Source organism: Puma concolor, chromosome A1 (genome assembly GCF_028749965.1).
Source record: "Puma concolor isolate L17-30 chromosome A1, mPumCon1.1.hap2, whole genome shotgun sequence".
NCBI lineage: Eukaryota > Metazoa > Chordata > Mammalia > Carnivora > Felidae > Puma > Puma concolor.
The window spans coordinates 239,794,156-239,819,681 of record NC_141667.1 but is presented as its reverse complement, the minus strand read 5'-3'; the positions used below and the strand labels follow the sequence as shown (position 1 = coordinate 239,819,681).

The following is a 25,526-nucleotide window of genomic DNA, read 5'->3' as shown; positions in this document are numbered from 1 at the left end:
CTTTACAGACTTTTCTGCAGCTTGTTCTGTGGATAAAGTGTCTTGAGTTCAGTGTAAATTAAAATCAAAATAAACTATTGAAATGTTTCGACTGTGTCCTGATATCCTGAATGTTTGGCTGAAGTAGCGAGATGATTGGAGGTGTGCAGACAGGTAGAGCCTTTCTAAGGTGAGCAACGTATGCTTCCCCCTGCAGGGGTTTTAGCAAAGGGAAGAATGCTAGAGGTCAATCAGAAAAGTCAGTGTGGATAGCTCGCCCATTCTAAGGAGATGGAATCTCCTTTTTTTTTTTTAAATGATTTTTTTTTAATATGTGTTTATTTTTGAGAGAGAGAGAGAGACAGGGAGTGAATGAGGGAGGGGCAGAGAGAGAGAGACACACACAGAATCCGAAGCAGGCTCCAGGCTCCGAGCCGTCAGCACAGAGCCCGATGCGGAGCTTGAACCCATGAACTGCAAGATCATGACCTGAGCCGAGGTTAGTCGCTTAACCCACCGAGCCATCCAGGCGCCCTGGAATCTCTTTCTTATAGAAGGTTGGTGGGTTGCTGTCTGAAGATAAATGCCACAAATATGTCTTCATCATATTCCCACATATCCTAATGTCTCCTCAAAGCCCAGAGGGGGAAGGAGGGCGAGGAAGAGGGAGGGAAGGGGAAAGGGAGTCTGAGAACTTGAAGGTTACAAGGCGGAAGGAGGTGGAAAGTGGATTCTCAGCGACTCGCGCCATCAGATAAGCAGCTTTGGGTTGTAAACTTCGATTTCGATTATCCCTTCATCTGGGTTTCTGTTTGCTCCTGAATTTTTACCCACAGCACATTGACACTATTCCCGGACTGTGGGACTTTCCCAGACTTCGCACCAAGCTCATAAAACTCCTTTTTATTATTTTTGTTAAATAAATGTGAAGACAAAGAAACACACCTAGGTAAATAGAGAAGTACGCATTTGGTGACAGAGCGGCTCATCAGCACGTCGGTGAAGCAGCTTTCTCAATGAATATGTTGTGTATTAACGCCTCGTTCTTAAAGGGAAGAAAATGGATCCGAAGAAGACGGTGACACTTGGAGAGTTCACAACCCCCTCTGATAACACAGAGGAATTTAAAAAGCAATTTTAAACATAGGAGGAAAGGAAACTATGCAAAGGATATTTGAAGCAGAGTCAAGCGCGCAATGCCTCGTGCCAAGAACAATTATTCACCGTCCCCCAGGGCACGTCCCCTAGAGCATGCCAACCGAGGGCCGGAAATGCCAGGGAGGACCTTTTGCACAATTGGCCATCAGCTTGGTTCTGAAAATGCGTTCTCGGCATTTTCCACAGGACGCGCTTTGAAGTGAGTGGACGTACAGAGCTTTGAGAGGCGTGGTTATCACCACCGACCTCACTGCCTCTTGCTCTTATGTTATGTCACTTCCTGTCCCAGTGCCTGAAGTTCAGGCCTCTCACGCAGCGTAGGAGGAAAATGTCCGCTTTTTACTTCCGGAGAAGCAAACTTTAAAGAGGATGTCCCTGCCTTGAGTCCCCAGGCCTCTCACGTGAAGAAGAATCCCTCATACACAGAGGACAGGATGCCTGTGTTTTCCCTCCCCACCGTCCTTTCCTGGCTGGTCTCGGCTCCCCGTTTACCGGGAGTTCTTCAGACCTCCATGTGTGGCGTCAGGGAGCGCGCACAGAGCTGTTAATGCAGAACAAAATGGCCACCTCTTAGGGTTTGTGGAGCCTGATGAGGGAATTACTGCCAGTTTATACTCTGGGCCCTCACACATGTCTTTCGTTCCGACAGCTCCAGTGGTTTTTATTCCAACGGATCTGCAACCCATCCCGAAATTGTTTCAGTAAGGCTCGCTCGGTCGTTCTGTTGGCAACATTGCAAACTGCACACCTGGGGGTGAGTGGAAGGTGAGTACCACCTTCTAGAACCTTTGTCAAACCAGTCTGGTACATATCTATGCTTTTCATAAGTTAATTGCTAACTTCCAAGGAAAAAAATACCGTTTCTTGCTTTCTGGTCTCTTATCAAACATGCGAAGCACGGCTTGGTTAAGCAGTAACTCTTGCTCTGTAAGTAAACAGAATTCCCCCCCCCCCCACTCTTCCATACTGATCTAAATGAGTGGCACATGAGAACCCGGGGGGGGGGGGGGGGGGGGGGGGGGAATAACCAGCAGCTGTTAATAACATGCCGCACTGGAAGTGATTCAGTTTCTTGAATACACCTTGAGAATGTTTACATCCGTAGAGGACAGAGTGTTTACAAGGGCCCAGTGCTTATTTATCTGAGGACGCTTTAATGGAAACACAGCTTTATGGGCCCTGGGGACACTCTCCTGCCAGCATTTCGACCTTCAGCAGCAGTGGCGATTACTCGAGTAAAAGCCTTCAGGTTACAGTGCAGTTGGCCCTTACTTTGACTTTTCAGAAGTTTTATAAGTGGCTAGCACCTCAAGAGCCAGAAGTGGTTTTGGGACTTGGTAGGGGGGTGAGGTTTGAACGCCATCCAGGCCTTGGATACAAAGAGAGTTGAGAAGTGATGGCCGTTCTATGGCTTTGTCCACACAAGCAGGCGGAGGAATGGGGCCACCTATGTAGTGTGACTTGGAAGTTGCCAGAAAAGCAGCCCCCTGACCAAGAAGGAGGCCTCTCTCCTCACAGACCTACCTCAGAGTCTGAAATTTAGACCAGAAGATTTCTGCCTTTTGGTCTGGGCATGGTCTCCAAAACATCTCCTTTAAAAGGCAAAAATTCTACTTAAAAGAGGAATGTGTTAAGGTATCGGCACCCAGACCACATACTGTGATTAAATAGATATCACCTGCAGGGGCTCGAGGGTGCGGGGACCTCAGGCAGTGCCTCCGTCACCCACCTGGCTTCTGACCAGGGACTCAGCCCTCCTTACCTTCCCAAGTTCACATTGCCAGAAGGTTCCCATAGCATCTGTAGAGAGAGCCATCGCTTTTGTTTTCTGGAGCTTGGATTTCCCATGGTGGCTCTGAGATTGCGGTGGTAATGTTTACATTCAGGAGTGGAGTGAAATCTTTAGGGGCCCTAAATACTGAAAGCATTATGATAATCTTCCACTTCCTGGCTGTGAAAAATTCAAATTCAAATCCATTCTAAATTGCAAAACATACCCAATGATGGCTTAAGTAAGTGCTGATTTTCCCCCACGAGGACTAGTTTCTTCCACTTTTTGAAATAGAAAATGTGTAATTTCTTTCATAATCGTTTTTCTTTTCCTTTCTTTTCCTGTTTTGCTAATACGCTAAGGGCGTGCTTAGTCTGCCTACTGGGCAATCTGGCCCTTTCTTTACTCCCAGGACCCAACTACTGTCTGTGAGTCAACAAGCCCAAACTTGCATCTGCCCCCCAGACCCTGTTTCTAAGCGCCAGACTCACCTCTTCAGTTGCCCAACAATTATTTCCATTCGTATGTCCCATGGTCATCACCATCTTACCAGGTCTGAAACAGAACCCAGGATCTTTTCCTCCAAATTCGTCTTCTGGTTTTCTCCATCACAAAAAATGTGTCCAGTTGCTCAAGTCAGACATCTGGGTGTCATCCCTGACACCTTCTTTTTGGCGCTCCTGTATCCACAAACTCCGTGATTTTACTTCCTAAACATCTGTCAATTTCATGCACTGTTACTTTTACCCCTGCTGCCATTTTCCTACCCAAAGCACCATTTGCTCTTGCCTGGGGTATTGCAGGAGTCGTCTTAACTACTCCTGCCTCTGCTCTTCTCATGTGAAAGTTCTGTCCTGCAGAACTGAGCAATCGTTCCAATCTGATCACGTTCCACATCCCATGGCTCTGACAGCCTGAATGGTATCCCAAGGCTTAAACTCCCCTATGAGATTCACAAGGCTGCTGGCAATCCGGCTGTGCTTTCTGCCCCGGCCTGTCTCTGGCCGCTGTTCTACACCTCTGTGATGGTAAATGTCTATAACGTCCATGAATACAATAATCTGCTACACTTTGCGCCTTTGCACACGCTGCGTTTGCCCGACCAATTCCTATACGTCCTTGGGCTCCAACACCTCTTCCTCCAGATCCTTTCCTGGGTACCCCCAAGGACCCCATACTGTACTCACCCCCCTGCAGAATGTTTTGGTCCGTCCCTTCCGTAACCTCTGAGCTCCAGGACGGCAGGCGTTGTGCGGCTCTTGTTGCATTTGTTTGCCCAGTCCCTGGCACGACACCTGCCACATAGCAAATGCTCAGTAAATGCTTGTTGATCAGATGACTCTCTTTTAATTCATAAGGTTTGAAGGATCCTTTTGGGCCAAGAGGCCTGCTTGCGGCTTTGGTTAAGGACTTAAAGTAGACAGGTGCTGCATCTAGCTTCTGAGTATCGGGTAGGTGGGGGTGGAGTACGAGTTTGAGACATCAAATGTGACAACAGCTGTCGCTTAATCAGGGTCTCTATCTACGGTTGTTCCCAACATGTAGAAGAGAAACCCGAGGTGCCGATAGGATGAGCAACATAGCCAAGGTCACTTGGTGGGTGTGCATGGTAGTGCTGAATGTGGAGGTCGAGTGAGACTAAGGATGAGTTTCACGTTCCCCTGTTGTCTGGGCTGTGTGGGCGTCTGACTGAATGCACGGAGGGCGTCTGACATTATCACAGTGGTTTTGTAAAATTGTCACTGACTTGTGGTCACTTTGCTCTAACGTTTCATTTGTGTTATCAGTAAGGTGTCCGTGGGATGTGTGTGTGTTCAGCGTGGAGAAAGCGAGGAAGTACGACGTCTAGAGCCACTGGGTTGATTAATAGAGGTGGTAGCGTTTGCTGTTTGGAATCACTTGGCCTGCTTTTCCAAATGATGACCTCAAAAAGACCAGTGAGTTAGTTCATTCCGTCGCCAGATATTTATTAAGTAGAAAGCAAGATGCTGTTTTGTAGTCTGGGTGAGAAAAAAAAGGAAGGTGTCAGATGGCCTTGATCTAGCAGGGAGAGCGGAGACCAGACGCCCTCCACCCACACAAAGCAGGGCATGCTGGTACCACGTACACGGGACTGGAAAGCGTGGGGTGTTCTGAGACGGAAGGCCATTTCTTGCTGGGGTGACGGGAGAAGGTGGTATAAGTGTTGGTATAAGTGTCAGTGTTGTTCAGTATTAACATGTCAGTGGGCCTTTCATCTCATACAGAGTATAGAAAGCTCTAGATGGCGATTTGGATTTTCACGTACGTCTCAGGTACAGCAGACCATCAGCACAACCGACTAGAGGAATCGCGTCTGTTATCGAGTCTCGCAGTGTATCTGATTAGTTTAGTGCACTTATGATCAAAAACAATTCAGATGCTATTTGCACCACTTCCAAAATGCTGTATTTCTTTATTGTAAGGCCAGGGTTCTTAACCGGGAGGTCCCAGATGCGTCTGACCTCCGGACCCAGATATTAAAAGCAACAATTTGTGTATAGGTGTAAATAATTATTTTCCTGCCTATCATTTTCACGTGATTCTTTAGGGCACATGTAGCAATTTTATTGTTAAAAGACATATATTTCACAAAAAGCTAAAGCGGGTATTGTTTATTAATTTCTTACCTAAAATCCACAATTTTTTACAGTAAATACTAACAACAAAATGATTTACACGCTGTTAACTTTTTTAATGTTATGATTTGTAATAGACAATGGGTTTAAATATGCCATGGTGGCTTGGAATATGAGAAAAATCTAAGCATTTAAGAAAAAAAAATTGGAAGGGGCACCTGGGTGCCCCTCAGTTGGGTAAGGGTCTGACTTTTGATTTTGGCTCAGGTCCTGATCTCACAGTTGGTGAGTTCAAACTCCTCATCTGGCTCTGCACTGACAATGCAGAGCCTGCTTGGGGTTCTCTCGCTCTCCCTCTCTCTCTGCCTCTCCCCTGGTTGTGCATATTCTCTCTCTCTAAGTGAATAAATAAATAAACCTTAAAAAAAACAAAAAAAAATTGGAAGTAAGTGATGTACTATCTAAATTGAATGATCGAGGCATATGCAAATCCTTAACTCTATTAATCTATCCATGCAGCAGAAGTATATAATCAACAAAGGACCTACCAGACTCTAGCTCTTGGGTTCTGGTGCGTTAACAAATATTTTGAACAAGTGTTGAAATGAAATGCTGTATTTGTGCAGTTGGCTGGGGCACTCATCCTATTTAGGGGACCTGACAGCCAGTTTGAATGGGAAGCTGTCTAGGGTGGGATGCTGTCTTAGTTTGGGTTCTTCCAGAAGTGGATGCTGAGATAAGGATTCCACTGCAAGTAGTTGACTTGGGAGGTGGTTCCAGGAGGCACAGGAAGGGGAGTCAGATAGGGACGTGAAGACAGTGAATAAATAGCACGTTCTCGTGCAAGTACCGCTGTGGGCATCCAGGTCTTGTCCCTGCCGAGGACTCTGAGGGCCAGTGTGGATCACGTGTCTCCAGACCATGCGCCGGTGGAAGGGAGTGGGGTAGTTCTCCACTGACTCCTCTTGGTCACTGGTTGAGAGCTGCCTTTGGGGGAGGCCGCTAACTCCCCAGCTTCTAAACTGCTTGGTGGGAGAGAAGAGTGGCATCCAGCTTGGATGAAGCCCTGCGGGAAAGAGCTGAGGGAGTTGGCAGTTGGGAAGTTGGGCCAGCCTGTAGGGAAGTGGTAAATGCTGAGAATGCAGGGGCAGGGGCACCCACGGTTTCTGCGACAGACACCTTTTACCTTGCTGGCCAGGCTATTGAAGAGTGCTTAAGGTCAACAGCCCCCCGGATGCTCTCTAGCACCCACCCGCTTTGCACACTGTCAGGAGTACAGGTTGTCCCCCACAGGTACGTAGTGAGATGCCAGTGCCCTTGATAGACTAGTGAGTGCTTGAGGTTGTAGGAAATGCAGTTGTAGCCAAGTGTTCCCTGTGGGGATGGTAACTGGAGGGTAACTGTGATATCGGTATTGGCTCGATGTTAGAAATGATTAAGGCAAAGGAGTGGACTTTTTCCTCGGCGTTGAAGTGCTTCGGGCTAAAGTAGTTGGCTTATCAAAGTGCTTAGGGACTGTGGTCACGTATCACATAGACCTTTCCGTCCCCCCGTCCCTCCCCTCCTTTTCTCCTGCCATCCTTCTTCTTTCACTCATTCTTTTCCCTTTCCTTCTCTTTAGAAGACCTTTTACTCAGAAAGCCTTCTCTTCTGTAAATGTACAATTTCCCTCATCCTGTCCTTCCTGTTCTGAACCTTTGAGGACAGGGACCATATTGATCTTTGTATTCTTGATACTTAGCAGAGTTTCCGGAATAGGGTAGGTCTTGAGAAAACGGTTGTTGAATGAATGCACCTGTTCGATGTATTGAAATAGGCCAGTGCGGGGGACTGTCTGGGGCTCGTGGTGGCCAGAGCAACCCCCCCTTCTGAGGCGGCCTCTTCTTACACCTTCCTTGCCACCCGACTCATGGGCCCTCCGCTCTGCGTGCAGAGGGAGACTCAGATTTCCAGAGCCCAGAGGCAGCTGATGTCTTCTTGGGGTTCGGCCAGCTAAAATAATCTCTCAAAATGCAAACTTCCCTTCTGAGCATTGGCAGAAAACACTGTGAAGTGAAAAACTCACGAGACAGCCTATAGTTGCCGTTTAAAGAAATGTCATGTCTTTGCAACAAACAACCGCAACAGAACAAAACCACCAAAAAAGGGACTTTTAACTGAATGTCATTTCCCCACTGCCGTCCCGCACTACCCCGGCAGCGTCTCCTTTGGGGCCTGCAATGGCCGCTAGGGTGACGGGTCCTTTTCTTTTCCCAGCATCTATACACCCATGTTTAGTATTATCTTTTGAGCCTCTGGCACAGGCAACGTGTGTACCTCGTAAAGAAAATTTAGGAGCAAAAGGTACGGGAACATGAAAACAATTTTAGCATTCAGTGATAAAAATTACGGACGTAGTGGTGGCAGATCTCTTTACGGATGGAACGCAGGTCACGTTTTACTCTATAACCAGCCGAGAATGCTTGTTTCGGTTTTTATTCAGTTAAGAGGCAGGGATGTCTCTTTGGACATCGTATGGACGCCATTTCCTGGTGCAGCTGCTCTAAATCGGGAGCAGGATTTTATTTTTTTTATTTTTTATTTATTTTTTTTTTAATTTTTTTTTCAACGTTTATTTATTTTTGGGACAGAGAGAGACAGAGCATGAACGGGGGAGGGGCAGAGAGAGAGGGAGACACAGAATCGGAAACAGGCTCCAGGCTCTGAGCCATCAGCCCAGAGCCCGACGCGGGGCTCGAACTCACGGACCGCGAGATCGTGACCTGGCTGAAGTCGGACGCCTAACCGACTGCGCCACCCAGGCGCCCCAAGGGAGCAGGATTTTAGAAGTTAAAGTGGCACGAGATACAGCTTGTTGACAGCAACCTTTTCACAATGCTTAAGGAAATTCACTCGTGTTGAAGAAGTATCTTCTTTTCCTCGGGCCACCGAGCTGCGGCAATTTGGGCTGATCGTTGCACTTCGGATTTGAAGCTGGCCCACAACGGGAGTAGACGGCTCCCAAGACGTGTTGCTTATTGCATTTATTCCCGCCAATTATGTTGACCGTAGTCTGCGAAAATATCATGTCACCGAACATTTTGGTTTATGCGGGGAGGTTCAGCCAACGGAAGGCATGGGTTGGAACGCAGCCGTACATGAAGGTGGACCTAGAAGGATGGAAAAGAGCCTGTGAGTATTTTGAAAGAGCTTTTAGAGGACGTGGAACGTTTATTCAAGTGGTGGGGGTAGCCGGTGGGCTGAGTGCTCTGAGCGGCCCATGAGCTGTCCGGTGGCGCCCGTGATTGCGTGAATACTCACTGCCGGATGTGTTACCACTGCCCTTGTTGGGTTACCGTGTCCCGGCCCCAAAGTAGGAGTACAGAAAGAGCCAGCTTGGGTTAGTTTGCATTTACCGACACACGCAGCCTTCGTGAGCGGTCAGAGAGGTGGTCAATTGCGGCTAGATTTGAGGTATTTACACCCCAGACACGGGACGACGCCTGGGGTTACAGAACAGCAGCAACCACCGCAACCTCAGCCACAGCCATCGCAAGACCATTCATCTGGAAGTGAAAATAGGGCCAGTGTCAATACCATCTTCCCTGTTCTTGCTAACACATACATCAAATCCATAAAGTATAAAATATAAATGCCGTGTGATCAATTAGAAACTCCTTCTCCGAAACCCACCCGACTCCTTCTTTCCCCCGAGAGAAAGACCTCTAGATTGACCTTCAAGGTCCTCTGTAAGAAGTTGCTAATAGCTGAGCACACCGTGTGTTTAGATGTCCGTTTCTAAATATTATGCACCACTAAGGTAAACCAACGCTCCTCCAAAAGATGGCTGATTTCGGAGCTGAAGGGGAGAAAGCGCAAGATGACTCTGGGGCATCTCGTTATGTCAGCAAGTAAGGAAGTGCTCACAGAACAGGAGGACGCCTCAAAAGGCCACAGGGACAGGCTTAAGAAGCTCTCACTGGCCACGGGGGACAATCTAAGCATCAAAAGGAACGATGGCAGCAATGGGTTGTAATTCATTGAATTGTATAAGAATCCCCAAGTCCATAGTGATGATAAATAAATGGGGAATAGAAGGAGACCTCTTTCTTAAAGTGGAATGCCATCTGATAAATGTGGAAAGAACAGGTTTAGAAAAATCACCATTTTGTAACCATCAGAGTGAAGATGGAGTCAGAATCGTCAATGGATGCTAAAACTATTGGGTGACAGTTTAGAGAGGGACAGGATATCGACACGGTCTCATAGTCTTTCCCACACACGACTTATTAACCACAGTGGTAAAAATGGTAACTTTATAGTGAAGATACCTGGGGACCTCCTATTAACCAACCAAGCAATCAAAGTTTACAGCACCTATCACGGGAGCAACTAACATGCAGCTCCGGTCTGAGGTACTTAAAGCACCTCTTACCTTGAATCTCTGCCCGAAATGCATAACTTGAATCTAATTCGTACTGAAAGACAACTGGCCTGAAGTCTTCAAAAGTGCCAATGTTGTGGAAGACCAGGAAAGCGGGACGAAGTTCTTCGGACTGAAGGAGATTAAAGAGACATGACAATTCAATGCAACACAGGGTCCTGGACTGCATTCTGGATCAGGGGGAAAACCGATGTGAAGACATTTATTGTGGCCACTGGTGAAATCTGAATACGGCCTGTAGATTAGATAGCCCTATCAAGTCAAAGTTAATTTCTCTGTATTTTTAATTCATTGTAATGGAAGGGACCATTCTTGTCTTCGGAAGATATATGCTGAAGGACCTTGGGGTGAAAAGGCAGGAGATCGTCAGTGAACTCTCAAGAGTTTCAGGGAAAAAAATCCAATATTATTTATTATATAGCATAGACTCTATATAAAGTATATAAAATGTGCTATGCATAGAAAGGGAATGATAAAGCAACTGTGGCAAAGCATTAAAATGGGGAATCTGAATAAAGGGTGTGGGAGTTCTTTGTCTCATTTTTGCAATCATTGCAAATGCAATGGTTTCAAAAGGAAAAGTTAAAAGGGAAACAAGTTACTAATATTGCCGCAATTTTTGCTGGACGCAAGTGAGAAAGTCGAATCCAGATCTCATTCTGTTTTTTCTCTTCTCTGGTGTTCCATGTTTTCCTTCTGGAGCCCGCTAACATGTGCTTAAATGGTCTGCAGGCACGCTCCCACGGCAGGGCTGGGGGACTCCCGCAGACAGGCACCCACAGCCTCTCTGCCCTGCTGCCTCTGCAGACCAGCCACATGTTGTCACTTTGTCCTGCCACGTCTTCTCTTCCCTTATGTTGGTTCTTTCTACAGCTGTTGCTTTGGTGGCCCCTCCCACCTACCTGGCCAGTAACTCGCCCTTCTTCTGACTCCCTGTGATACAGGCAGTGCCTGCTTCCCTCCTCCCTGCCTGCTTCCCTTCCACCATATTGTTTCTTACCACAGGGCTTGTTACCTTCCCAGTGGGTGGGTGGCCATGGTTAGGCTGCATGGTGTCGCTTCGATGGCCCATCTCTTTCTTACCTGCTGCTTGAGTGGACGGGCCTTTTGTTTTCCCCTGGGAAACCGTGTCCTTTAGGTGGATCTGGAATGGCTCCTTCAGGAATTACCAGACAATCTCACCATATGCTTTCCTCTTCCTCAAAACTACGTCCTCAAAAATTGTCCTTTACGTTCGGGCACCTGGCAGGACTTAAAACTTCACAGGCCATCAGCACCTGTCTGCCCTTTTAGGTATGGCCCAACTGTCGACCTTAGCAAAGTTCTACCACCGAATCATCAGCTGGGTATGAGATCAACTAGCTAAAATAATACCGAAAGATTATCACGTGATTGGTAATGATCACTCTTTCACATTAAGGGAATTTGATCATCTTGGCATTAAGACCATTAGTGAAAATACTGGAACTAAGCAAGACTTGAACAATGCCAGATTTTGGTTTATGCACCTAATGGGCTATGGTTTTCATGCTAGGATTTCCTTGTCCTTTTTTTTTTTTTTTTTTTTTTTTTTTTTAAACGTGCTGGGAAGGGGAATTTGATGGAGCTTGTAGGCCCTTTAAGACTTGGTTAAATTATGGGACGCCTGGGTGGCTCAGTTGGTTAAACCTCTGACTCTTGATTTAGGCTCAGGTCATGATCTCATGGTTCATGGGGTCGAGCCCTGAGCCCTGCATCTGGCTCTGCACTGTCAGCAAAGAGCCTGCTTGGGATTCTCTCTCCTCCTCTCTCTGCCCCTCCTTGACTCATGTGCACGTGCACATGCCCTTTCTCTCTCTCAGAATAAACAAACTTAAAAAAATACTTTGTTACACTGGATTATTTTATCAGGAAGCAGGTTGTAGATATTGCTGTAAATTGCTTTTTTTCCCCCTAAGGCAAAAGTATTCAGGACTTGATGATTATGCAGTAACCACTACAATTTCTCTTCATGACATGGGATGTTTAGTAGCATTACCAGAGTCTCTGTCTTCCACATACTTTCTTATTTACATCTACATCAGCAAACTGGTAGTTTGACCCACTGGCCAAAGATCATTTATCCAGACTTGCTGAGAATGAAGTGCACCTGTGTTTGTATCATGGGAAAAGTCCAAGGAAAGCAGCTAATGGGTCAGAGTACTTCTTGGTTTCCTCAAACCTCCCACAGGGTTCCCCTCCTTTTATTTAGAGTACTAATAAGTGAGTAGTTATTTTTCAGAGCATAAGAACTCTACTTCTTTCCTCCTTAATGAAAATATGGACCAGTCACTAAAAACTGTATTGGTATTTGGAAATATTTAGCTTTTAAAAACAGTGTTATGGTTAAAAGAAATGGGACAAACAGACCTTTAAACAATCATGACCACTGGAAGCTACTCAGCTTTGATAATTTCTTCTTTCTCTGTATAGCCTTGACCTTGGCTTAGACAATGTGATTTATAACATAAGTGAATGTTAAGAGGGCAGAAACTATGTCATACATGTTCTGAGCTTGCCACTTTCCACTTTAAGATATAAATCATAAAATATTTGTATTAAATAAATTAGAGTTTATGTAAAGTTTATGTAAACTTTACATAAACTTGATGTAAAGTTTACGTAAAGTTTATGTAAATGATTTGTTGCTTTATGGAATTATTTTTTAGAATATGTTATAGAATGTCTATTTTCTATAGTATGATTTTAAAATTATCCTTTAAAAGTTCATTTAAAAATGAAAGTAATATATACATACAAGGTTAAAAAAAATAAAACAAAACATGGGATGCCTGGGTGGCTCAGTTGGTTAAGCATCTGACTTCAGCTCAGGTCATGATCTCACAGCTCATGGGTTTGAGCCCCACGTTGGGCTCTGTGCTGACAGCTCGGAGCCTGGAGCCTGCTTCCGATTCTGTGTCTCCCTCTCTCTCTGCCCGTCCCCACTCACACTCTGTCTGTCTGTCTCTCTCTCAAAAATAAATAAACATGAAAAAATTAAAAATAAAATAAAACCAAACATATTAGGGCCTAAAATAAGAAGCAGTGGTGCCTGGGCCCATCTTTTCTCTTCCTCGTCCCTCTTCTCAGGGGCAACTACTTTTATCTCTTTTAGTTGTTTCTTATGTTAGTCATTGTCAATCCCTAAATACAGTCATTATTTCTTTATGTCTTTATTCTGATGGGTCAGATGAGGATTTAGTTAATGTACACATTCTTCTCACCATTTCTCCCAGTATCTCTATAAATATAGTTACTCTGTAACTTTAAGAAGTATAAGTAGACTGTGGCTTAGTCGGTTAAGCTTCTGACTCGGTTTTGGCTCAGGTCATGATCTCACAGTTTGTGAGTGCGAGCCCCTCATTGGGCTCTGTGCTGACAGTGCAGAGCCTGCTTGGCAATGTCTCTCTATCCTATCTCTGTTTCTCCCTTGCTCGTACTTTCTCTCTCTCAAAATAAATAAATAAGTTGAAAAAAAGAAGAATTGTAAGCAGACCTTTGTTTCCTGTTGCACTCAGTTTCAGGACTGTTTTTGTAATTTGTAGGGCCCAGTGGAATATAAAAATGCATGTTCCCTCATTTAAAAACTATCCTGAATATCAAGATGATGATACAGGATCATTAAACCCTGCATGGGGCCCTTCTAGGCATGAGCTGTGTGTGACTGCATAGGTTGTACATCCTGAAGCTGCCTCTGTTTGCACCCCATCTTATTCTTCAGCTCTCTTTCTTCTCTTTTGCTTCTACTGTCATTTCTTCTTACTTTTAAAATATAAAGATTATTAACATTTAAATTTTGTTCTATAACCATAAATATCTCATTCATTCATTTTCTGGAGGTTAGGTTGAAAATTAGTATATAGTTCATTATTGTGACTATGCAAGTATTATTCATTGCAGAACCAAATAAAGCCCTATATTTTCTTTCTTGTTTATCCTTTTGTTTTTCCTGGAGTTTCTAATTGCTTTTACTTTTGACTTTTCCTGTTGTTTTTATCACATTCTCAGTTTTAACCAACTTTGTCCAACCTATCTAATTATCTATTTAATATGATGTTCCCTAGAGGCCTCCCCCATCCCAAATGAAGAGTTCTGCTGTCTTGCCTCCTCCTTTTCCAATTTGGACTTAATTCTGTCCAGGCCTGCTGCCTGGTTGTGATTTGGGGACTTTTCTTTATTGCTTCTCTAGTTTGGTTTCATTGATTCCTAGATCCTGAGATTTGATTCATCTTGGTTTAACCTTTGCATGCTCTAGCACCTCCTCAAATAACTTTTAGATGTAGTGAGTATGGGAATAAATTGCCAAGGCCTTCCATTTCTGAAGATGTTTACATTTTATTCTCATTTTTAATTCATAGTTATGAATAGAATTCTAGGTGGAAAGTAATTTTCTCTCAGAGTTTTGAGAATATTGCTCATTGTTGCTGGCATTCACTGTTATTGATTAGAAGGCAACTTGATGCCTTTTATTTTCTACTGAGCCTGATTTTTCTCCCTGTAGACAGTTTCCTCTTCTTTCGTGGCATTCTGAATTTCACAATGTTGCACGCAGGTGTGGCACAAGTGTGGATCCTTTCTCTAGGCATGTGGGAACATTTTAAATATGGAGATTGCTCCTCATCAAAATAAAAAGCTTCTGCACAGTGAAGGAAACAATCAGCCAAACTAAAAGGCAGCTGATGGAATGGGAGAAGATATTTGTAAGTGGCATATCAGATAAAGGCTTACTATCCAAAATCTATAAGGAACTTATCAACCTCAACACCCAAAAAACAAATAATCCAGTGAAGAAATGGGCAAAAGACATGAATAGACACTTCTCCAAAGAAGACATTCAAATGGCCAACCGACACATGAAAAAATGCTGAACATCACTCATCATCTGGGAAATACAAATCAAAACTGCAATGAGATACCACCTCACACCTGTCAGAATGGCTAACATTAACTACTCAGGCAACGACAGATGTTGGCGAGGATGTGGAAAGAGAGGATCTCTTTGCACTGTTGGTGGGAATGCAAACTGGTGCAGCCACCCTGGAAAACAGTATGGAGGTTCCTCAAAAAATTAAAAATAGAACTACCCTACAATCCAGCAATTGCCCTACTAGGTATTTATCCAAGGGATACAGGTGTGCTGTTTCAAAGGGGTACATGCACCTAATGTTTATAGTAGTGCTATAGACAATAGCCAAAGTATGGAAAAAGCCCAAATGTCCATCGATGGATGAATGGATAAAGAAGATATGGTATATATGTACAATGGAGTCTTACTTGGCAATCAAGAAGAATGAAATTTTGCCATTTGCAACTATGTGGATGGAACTAGAGGGTATTATGCTAAGTGAAATTAGTCAGTCAGAGAAGACAAATATCATATGACTTCACTCATATGAGGAATTTTAAGATACAAAACAGATGAACATAAGGGAAGCAAAAATAATATAAACACAAGGAAGGGGACAAAACATGAGACTCTTAAATATAGACAACAGAGGGTTGCTGGAGGAGTTGTGGGAGGGGGGATGGGCTAAATGGGTAAGGGGCATTAAGGAATCTACTCCTGAAATCATTGTTGCACTATACGCTAACTTGGATGTAAATTAAAAAAAAAAAAAGTAAACATTAAAAAATAAAATAAAATATGGAGATTGCTATCCTTCAATCTTTAGAAAATTCTTTTGAATACCTTTTTTGATAATTTTCTCCTCTCTGTTTTTTCCTCTTTTTGAATGACTCTTAAGTGGATCTTGGACCTTTGGGACTAATTCTATTCACTTATTATGTTATCTCAACTTTGCCTCTCTTTTAGTTATTTCTAGGAGGTTTTCCCAATTTACCTCCCAATATTTCTATTAATTTATTGTGGTTTTTAATCTTGAAAATTTCATTTTTCTATGATTTTTCTATTTTTGCTTTATGAATACAAAACCTCTCTAATGAGTATACAAATGAGAGTGTTCAAATTATTCCCAAATACTTTATTGTATTTTTTAAACATTTATTTATTTCTTTTGAGAGGGGGGGATGAGGGGCAGAGAGAGAGAGAGAAAGAGGGAGAGAGAGAGATAGAGAGAGAAAGAATCTCAAACAGGCTCCATGTTGGCAGCGTGGAGCCCAATGCAGAACTTGAACTCACGAACTGTGAGCTCATGACCTGAACTGAACTGAAGCATCAGATGCTTAACCAACTGAGCAACCAAGGTACCGCATGTTTTTAAAAAAAATTTATTTACCTTGGTCTCCCCTCCACTGCCCCGACCATAATGGAGGCTTATATGTTGGTGATCCTTGGCCAACCTTTCAATTTTGAGGTGGGGCACTAAAAGCCTGATGCTGATATTCATTATATATGAATGGGGTTTGTGAATTGGTGGGGCTTGCTTTAGGGTACTTGGTAGTCATGGAAGATTTTTAGTGGGGGGCTTCTATATACTAGAATCCAAAATTCTTCCTTCTGTAGTGGTCAGATGAAGTTCTAGATTTTTTTTTTTTTTTTTTTTTTTTTTTGCCTGGAGGTATTTTCCTGGTTGAAAATTAAAGGATGTGAAACTGACTCCTTATAATAACTTTCAATTATTTCCTCCCTGGCCTCCCTAGAGCTTTCTCTTCTCCCTTCTCTGCTTTCCTGGTTTGGTCGCACTGTCTCCCCAATGCTGTCGTTCATGGACCTGATATTTCTAGGTCCTGAGCCTCTGGGGTTCTGTCTGGAAGACTGCTCTCCTGAGCTCGATTGCTTCATATGTTTGCTTTGATTGGTCCCTTCTGTCCTGCTTCAGCACTTCCAGCTCCTCTAGAGCTTCTCATTCTCATAAATTCCCTGAACTCTCTTCTCTCTTTTCTTCTCTGCATCATTGTTGGCTTAGATTACTTTTTTTTTTTTTTTTTTTTTTTTTTTTTGCTGTCATTTAAGTGAGGTTTTAAAGGAGGGGGATGCCACCTACTATATTTTTGAGGAAATCCTTAATCTTTCTTTAAACTGCCCACAACATCTGAATGTGCTGAAGATGGTCTTATCCAGTACGTACCAACTCCTTTCCTGCAAATACGATTTCATTCTCATCACACCTCTCACTTGGTAGAGCTGGAGAAAAATCAGTGCAACTTTATATAGGAAAACCATAGTCTATATAGTATCTAGCTATGTTTCTTTGTATCTATCTGTCATCATACCCGTAGGAAAACCCATTTCTGCTAGATATGACAAAGGAAATGGTTCAAATGGGCAGAGCCTGTTAATAGAGTTTCAGAGAGAAGGTAAACATGGTCACCTTTGGAGTTTTCGTTGTTCTTTTTAATCAACAAAGTATTTAAAAAATGTTTAAATTTTAAAAAGGCTTTGGGCTAGTAGGTATTCTCCAAGCCACCAGGCCTCATATCTTTTTCTTATTTGAAAACATATTTCTGAGTTAGTTGACGTTTACTTCTATTCCAACGATAGATTGTTTAGTAAAGTACCTCCAGGGTTTGGGGCAAACACTGCAAAAATCATGCATAAAATGAGGAAATTTGTTAAATTGCCGGCACATGCTCATAGCACCTCTTACTTTATTACATTGGTGATTTACACCCGCTTAACCATAGCTCTTTCTTCTCACGGGACAGAGTCTTCCTAAGTGTGAGTTTGGACACTAGCCTAGGAGGCATCTCTAAGCTTTCAGAGACCTTGTTAACACCTCGCATAAATTTCTGTCTGTAGCATTTCAGGAATTTCCACATATAGAATTTTACTTCCAAGGAAAGCAAAGTGGCTAGCCGCTCTTAAAGACCTCTCTCTCTCTCTGCTTCTCTTCCAGTCGCCCAGCGGACAGCGGTAATATCCAGCAAGGGTTACTGCACACTGAGGGCATATGCTGGGCCATTACTACTCTAGCCTCACAGCGGAATGATGAGGGGAATGGCTGTGAAATTTGGAAATGGGTGAACTGTAATAATGCTCGTGGGCGCTGGATCTGAATATTGCAGGTAGGGAATGCTCAACGGGAGAAAATGACATGAAGTTAGAGGAGTTTCATTTGGCTGCCTCAAAAAAATCTGTTAGGTAGTAGCATGGTTTAGTTATTTATCTTTGTCATTTTTGTAAACAAACATACAGCACTACCAGGTGTCAGGCGGTATGCAGACATCTCATTGGGTCACTCGTGGGTGACACACCTATTATCACCTGTAATTTACAAATGAGGAGACCAAGGCTCAAGGAGGCTGTAAAACGAACATTCCACGCTTCACACGGGGAGAGCTGCCATTTGAGTCTGTTTGGCCTGACAGCCTAGCGCCTTTTCATGGCATCTTGCCTGCCCCACGTTGTCTCTGTTTGCAACCTGTGTTCTTTCGCCTGGAACACCCTCTTTCACTTTCTGAAATTGGATGCCTCTTCTCAGTCCTCGCATAAATCCCGGCCGGCATAGTGTCTGCATGGATGGTAGAATCTCAGTCAGTGGTGGTCACCCGCCTTGATTTTCCGTGCGAACTTCCCCGACGGCCGCCTTGCTGTTCATCTTGCTCTTCAGAGCTCTGCTCTACTTTGCTAACATTTGCACCGTTTATGTGCAGGTCGGTATCCTCCGTCAGAATGCAAGCCGTCTGAGGTCGCCAGGAGTGCTCCACTCTCTAACCCTCATGGGCTGACATGGTATCTTTCGTGGATTTGAACCGAATGGGTTCATGTGAAGGCAGGACCGGATCATCCTCGGTGTGGGGTTGATCTTCATGATGCCGTAGGATAAGCGGGGGATCTAGCTGTACAGACAAAATCACTCAGTTTTAGGGAGGAAACAGAAGACTCCATAGCAGCTGCTCAGAAAAAACCCGTGTTTACTAGAGTCTGAGATATTTGAGGGCAGGGACCATTTTATGCTCATCATAATACCCCCCTCGGCACTCCACGCTGCCTCGCGCCTGCAGTTTGGATTACAGACACCCTTCGTTTCATTGTGCTTTGCAGATAGCGCTCTTTTAACGCATTAACGGTTTGTGGCAACCCGGAACCGAGCCAGCCTGGCGGCGCCATCTTGCCAACGTTCGCTCGCTTTGCGTCTGCGCGTCGCGTGTCGGCAACTCTCGCGATATTTCAGACCTCTTCATTATTATCTCATCTGGGTGCTCTGTGGTCAGTGATTGCAACTTGCCCAGAGCTCAGCTGCTGGTTAGCGTTCTTTTTTTAGCAATAAAGTATTTTCCATGAAGGTGTGTATGTTGCTTTCTGGGGTGTAATGCTGTGGCACACTTAATGGCCTACACCACGGTGTAAACGTAACCTTGCTATTCACCGGCAAACCAAAACATGCATTTGACTGGCTGCATTGTGATATTTGGTTTATTGCGGTGGCCTGGAACGTGTCCCACAGCATCTCCCAGGTATGCTTCCATTTGACAGTGTGTTGACTGGTAAGGCAAAGGCAAAAAGCTGTACTCCAAAACAAGGCTGAACCGTGCGGTGTGAAGCATGCCTTGAAATAAATTTCATCCCGCCGACACCACCTCACGCTGACCTCTTGAAAGTCTGGGAATTCCTAAGAGACTTTAAGTAGTATTCTTTTTTTTTGTTCCTTAAATGTTTGTGTGAATTCTCTTCAGTCTTTTATCCTTGCTTCCTGCAGCAATTTTCATTCTTATCCTTTGCTGTAATTGCTGGGTATTAAAAGTCTGTGTGAGTGTGTTATGAAACAAAATTGTATTGTACGAATATTCTTATCCCGGGGTTTTTCTTTTCTGTGATGCTGTGAGAAATCTCTCTCTCTCTCTCTCTCTCTCTCTTTTTTTTTTTTTTTACCTCCTGTCAAGTCTCTGAAGGGATTTTTGCAGCTAATTTGGGATAATAGAGGCATTCTTACTGTAATGCAGCTATTCATGTTAATATATATATATTTCAGTAGCTTGTATTTCAACCTGTCTGAACTGAATGAAATTTCCCACAGAATGTTTTCTAAAGAATGGGTGCATTTCATGCCTCTTGATGGTTCTGCCCACCACATACCCATTCTCTGAATGACCCTACAACTCGGCCTTGACTTCCTCACACAAAACAGCTCTTCCAGCACTTTCTGGTTTGTTCACTGGGAGAGAATTTACAGAGAGCGAGAAATTAGAGGTCAAAACATTGTCAAGGAAAATACAGAATTATTTGGTTTGAGGGTCATCTTCTTTTTGACCAAAAGTGAACCGGCAATGGAAAATGGGAAGTTAATCAGTGTTTTGCGTTGATAATGCTTTGCTTGGCTGTTTCAAATAAATATCCATTAAGGCATGAAACGTGCCTGTTGACCTGCTAGACCCTAAGAAATCTGTTGACACTTTTGACTTCCTGCTTTGTTTTCTTTATGAAGGAAGTGTCTCCTCCCTGCCCCTCTTCACCTGCTTTGGCTCCTGATCCTGTACTCAGGAACACGCCCACCCCCAGGGATCTTCCTACCTTCTTAGGTCACTTGCCTTTTAAAGAAAACGATTGTGTCCCATGTAACGATTGATTCTGTGTCAACTTGGGTGGACTTTGGTGCCCAGGTGGCTGGTCAAAAACTAGTCCCTATATCGTCTGGAGGTATTTTATAGATGTGATTGACGTCTACAATCAGGTAACTTTAGTTTAAAGGAGCTTATCTTTGGTAACTTTGGTGGGCCTCATCCAATCAGTCGAAGGCCTGAAGAAAAGAACTGAGGTTCCCGGGAAGAATGAATGGTGTCTCAAGGCTGGACCATGAATGCTTGCCTAGGTTTCCAGATGTTGGGCTCCTTCAATTTCAAATTTGCTCCATAATCATGTAATTATATGAGTGAATTCTTTAAACAGAATCTATCCCCTCTGCTCTCTGAATATCTCTACATTTCCTATTTGTTCTGTTTCTCTGGAGTACCCTGATATACCATATTTAAACGTCTAAGGTGCAGCCACACTAACTTAGTGTAGCAGGAAAGTGATCTTCGTCAGTTTTGATTATTCTTCTTGTCGAAGAATAATTTGTAAAACTCTCAATCACCAGTGTATTCACTGCCCACATTGCTCACATAACTCCTCCCACTGGTGCTTTCCTGTAAACTTGCCCTGCTCACTTATTCTTTGGTGGTGGTTCTGAATGTCTACCACATGTATACTACTCTCTTGCTATTTACTGTTGACTTTTTCTTGGCTCTGTCATGGAGACCAGAAAATGGATGATCTTACAGTTAGGAGATGATGAAGGGCAGTTGTGAGAACCATTGCTATTTTCTTGTTGCTTCTACTTTTTGCCTGAAGGTTGTTTATTGAACTAAATGTTTTTCAAGAGTGGAAGTTTGAAAAACACAAGGACGTGTTCTCTAGGTGTCCTTCCTTTTAAATGAGTATGTTTTAATAAAATACGAACCTTGCAGGATTTATCAGGTAGAATATGCAATACAGTTCACCAGATTGGAAGTATGGACTGGAATAGTTCACGAGAAGTAGCTTTTCCTCCTTATTAAGGCTATGAAGCACTTAACTCAATGAGGGACCTTCTGCACACAGAAAGGACCAGAAGGGAACAGAATGACTGGAACTGGGAGGTGTGACATTGGTGTTCAGAGGTGATGTAAGAAATGGGTCAAGTGTAGACTCCCAGATAAAAAGGGGAGTCTTCTTCCTGGAAGAAGTCTAGCTCTTAGGATCTGGCCACTCTCCCATGAACAGGTGAAGGCAGAGCTGAAATACTCTGAGGCTCTCCACTGGGAACCCTGAGGTTTGTCAGTGTTTCCATTGAACGTCAAAGGACATTTGGGGTAAAATGGTTGTACTCTTATTTATTTTAAATGTTTATGTATTTTTATTTTTGAGAGAGAGAGAGAGTGAACTTGTGCAAAGGGGGAGAAGGGAGAGAGGGAGAGAGAGTCACAAGCAGGCTCCATACTGTCAGTGCAGAGCCTGACATGGGGCTCTATCTCTCGAACCATAAGATCATGACCTGAGCCAAAATCAAGAGTTGGATGCTTAACCCACTGAGCCACTCTGGTGCCCCTAAAATAGCTGTACTTTTAAAACGAAGTTAATGAAAAATAGGATTTTAGTTCAAGAAACTGTCTTTCCAGCTTCTCTGCTCTACACCTAGTCTATAAAGACACAGATACTTTTAGCCCTATCCAAGAATTCTAAGCTTGTACTGTTTATATTTTACTGTCACGTTACCTTTTAGTTATCTTCTTGGCCTGCTATCCAAACTTCTGAGCTCTAAACTTTCTTCCCCATTTTTTCCCCCTCTAAACTTCCTTTCATTTGCTTACATTTCCCTAGCAATTGTGTGACTGACCGAGTCTTCTCAAATTCCTGTCCAGACAAAAGGAGTGAAATTCATGTCTTACTTGATTTCTTCCTGAAGCTCGACCAATTTTTATGAAGTTGACTAAGTGTTGACTGTGCTGACACCGTTCAATAAATGGAATATCTTCATGGGCCTGGTAGGAGTTTTGGAGTCAGACAGCCATTTAAATCTCAGCCCCACCCTTTACCAGCTTTGTGACCTTAAGAAAAACCAACGACTCAGCTTCTCGGTTTTCTTATCTGAAAAAACAGGACAAGTGTCTATCATGAAGATTGAATAGGAGAACAGATACAAAAGAGTGGATGTTTAATTATCAGACCCTATTATGATTATTTATCAAAGGCCATTTGTTTGTTTTCCAGGAAAGAAAAACAAACCCATGTCCTATCTGTTTGAAAGAGTTTTTACCTAGTCCTTTTTTCTTTTTTTTAACTTTTCTTCTCCCTTTGATTTCCTAAGAATACAAGATGATAGACAACTAAAGTTGTTTTAGTCTTGTTATACTATCTAGTCTGAGGAGAAAAAAATCATTTGGAACTTTACATAAAATTAAATTTAAAGGTCTTTACCATTTGTGAGTGTCACCATGGAGACAAAAAATGTGTGGTCACCATGGCGACCTTTATCAACTCTCCCTATCTGAAATTATTACCATATAAAATTAGACATGACTGTTGCTATGAAAAGACACAGTATAAATAAGTTGAACTATCTTGATGACAATGCCTGCTGCATTTGGTATCTTGGTGTAGTTCTAAAAGTGTTATTAAATCGTAAGTGGACACCCTTACGATTCTCGCATGACCAACTTTTGGCTCTGCCCTTTTACATCTGAACTGGTAGAACATTCTTAGATGGGGCTATTCCTTGTTTCCTCTTTCATACCCTGACTCATTCAAGGCAACTTTACTTTTTTTTACTTTACTTTGATTTTTGTGGCTGCCTTTGCTGCTACCTGTTGCTTCTGTGATGGATACTCTAGGAATTCTGATGCTTTAGTGAAAAAAAAAGTCACATGATTTTTATAATAGCTCACATATGTAGGTAATAAATGTAACAGCACTAATTTTATTTTGAGTAGTAATTTTTGAGTAACAATTTTTTGTGAGAAGAGATGGCCATTCTTGTATAACATGCTAAGATGCATCTCATAACTTACCACAAGTTATGTATTTACAATGGATCTATATTTAGAAATAAGTGATTTCTAAATGTGTGGTACGTCATTAAGTTATCTAAGTGGTATACACAATATCCACAATGTGTATATTAAAGTGAAAGCACCCAAGTTCATCAACTATAGATTCCCTGGTACAGGATGGTCTCATGAAGACAGTGATGCCTTCCTTTGGACTGACTCTCAGGGAGAGTCAGTTGTGTTGGTGGAAGTGGGCCAGGATGGGAGAATAAGTGACAGCCAGAGTTGAAGGAACCAGGGAGGACATGGGGAGCAAGGGGCATGGAGGGACAGTGAATGCTTTTGGAGAGTCTGAGGGACATAACTTGTTTCCAGATTTTCCCTGGTTTCAAAATATACCCAGATTTTGAGTTAGATGGGAGCCTCAGAATGCTCTTAAGTAAAAACATTTTGTAGTTAGGTTTAAAATTTCAAAACAGAATGGGCATCTCTTCAAGTACATCTTTTCATACATTGTCTAGCAACGCTCAAAAGATGTTGTGTTTGAACAGAAAAATAAGCTCTGTATTATTGGTCTTGAGAGTGAAATGACTTTTGTTTCAAACCCAGTATTCCTCAAAGGAATGAATGTGAACTCTTTGTGGCATACCCCAAAGGTAATGGCAGGCTTCCCCACGTGGTGCATTGATCAGATTTTTGGGATTCTTCTGGTGGATGTGACATCTAGTTGGCTGAATTGAATGTCTTCTGCAAATTTAGGGACTTGAAATCTTAAGCCAGACCTGGTCCTTGGGGTCGAGGATTGTTTTTCCTGGGCAAAATGTTGACCTCTATTTCTAAGGAAAACATCTTTGAAGAACTCTTTGGACATTGAAATAGCTCTACAAAATAACATTATGGTACTTTAAAGCATAAACTAACCAGAAACACATGATTTCAGTTTCCCATAAGTCTCAGAGGGTTTTGCCTAAGAGAAAAATGCATGGCGAAACACATCATGGATAAACAGTTTAAGACAGTAATCTGGTTGTACAAGGAGGTCAAGGATTGGGGAAGGTGACAGGCCACTTTGCATTCAGGTGCAGCACGTGGGGGCACGTAGGCATCAGCTCACAGCTGTTGAAGACAGGACGCCAGCAATATTGTGTTAAGGTGAGAGTCGCCCTTGGTTTCTTTGTCCTTCAATAGATGCCTGAGCTGTCTAATGTGAACTTTTATTTGGAATAATTGTAGAGAAATAAGACCAAGTTATTAAAAATTCCAATTTTAGGATTTGTTACGGGAATGAATTTTTAGCGCTCTTCAAATAACCCATTGTTCACTCATCACTACCTGCATTAATGGATTGATAAGAGATTTACAATTAGTATATATGAACAGAGCTCCTGAACTGCATAAAGATATTGGAAGAAATTGCCAGGATATTAAAAATATCCTATATTTGATATTCTTGGCATTGTAGTTGGTATTATTTGTGAAACAAGTTTTTTTTTCCTAAGGAAAGTCCTTGATGAAATGATCATAGCACGTGAATTCATGGGGTCCAAATGAATTTGGCTCTATTCTATGTATGAAACAGTCACTTGACTTGTATTCAGGTTGTGAAATTTGTTGAGAATTTCTTGACTCCTAGGTAAAGGCTCTTTTTGAGAATCTGGAGGTAAGGGAATGAAGGGTCAAGTACTGAGCGTTTTCTGTGTGTCATGCATTGTGCTTTTAAATGTGTCCTCTTTAAAATACTTGCAGAAGTCTTTTAGGAAAGCTCATTATCTTGCTTTTACAAGTGAGGGAACCAAGGCTGGAGAGAGTAAGGTCATTTTAACCAAGATCAAGAGCGACTATCATTTCCCCATTAGGAACTGAGCAGCACTGTCCAGCATTGGAAAAAAAAAAAAACAAAAAACTTTGGCTGGATCAATTTACAGTTTATCAGATTTGCAAGATTCTCTTGCTCTCTTCTCCAAGGCTGACAGCTGGGATGGAAACTGAAGATGCATAAATTAAAAGCCCAAAGGCCAATCTTCTTTTTTAATTTTAAAAAAATTCAGAGAAACGCAGGGACTTAAAATTTTTTTTTTTCCATCCTGTGAACCCCAGTGTTGGTACAAAGCATGAAGGGCCTCAGGAAGGCTGGCTTCTAACCCAACAGGCAAGTAATCAGTTTGCTGGTTCGTGA

General features: G+C 42.9%; 1 long non-coding RNA gene across 1 annotated transcript in view; it reads left to right on the top strand.

Annotated features, from left to right (window-relative positions):
* The first annotated feature begins 1,436 nt into the window (after positions 1-1,436).
* LOC147584897 (uncharacterized) overlaps positions 1,437-25,526 on the top strand; it is a 41,550-nt gene continuing 17,460 nt past the window's right edge. Inside the window, exon 1 of the long non-coding RNA XR_015239938.1 lies at positions 1,437-1,902. This is a non-coding gene — a long non-coding RNA (uncharacterized LOC147584897). The remainder of the gene's footprint in view (positions 1,903-25,526) is intronic.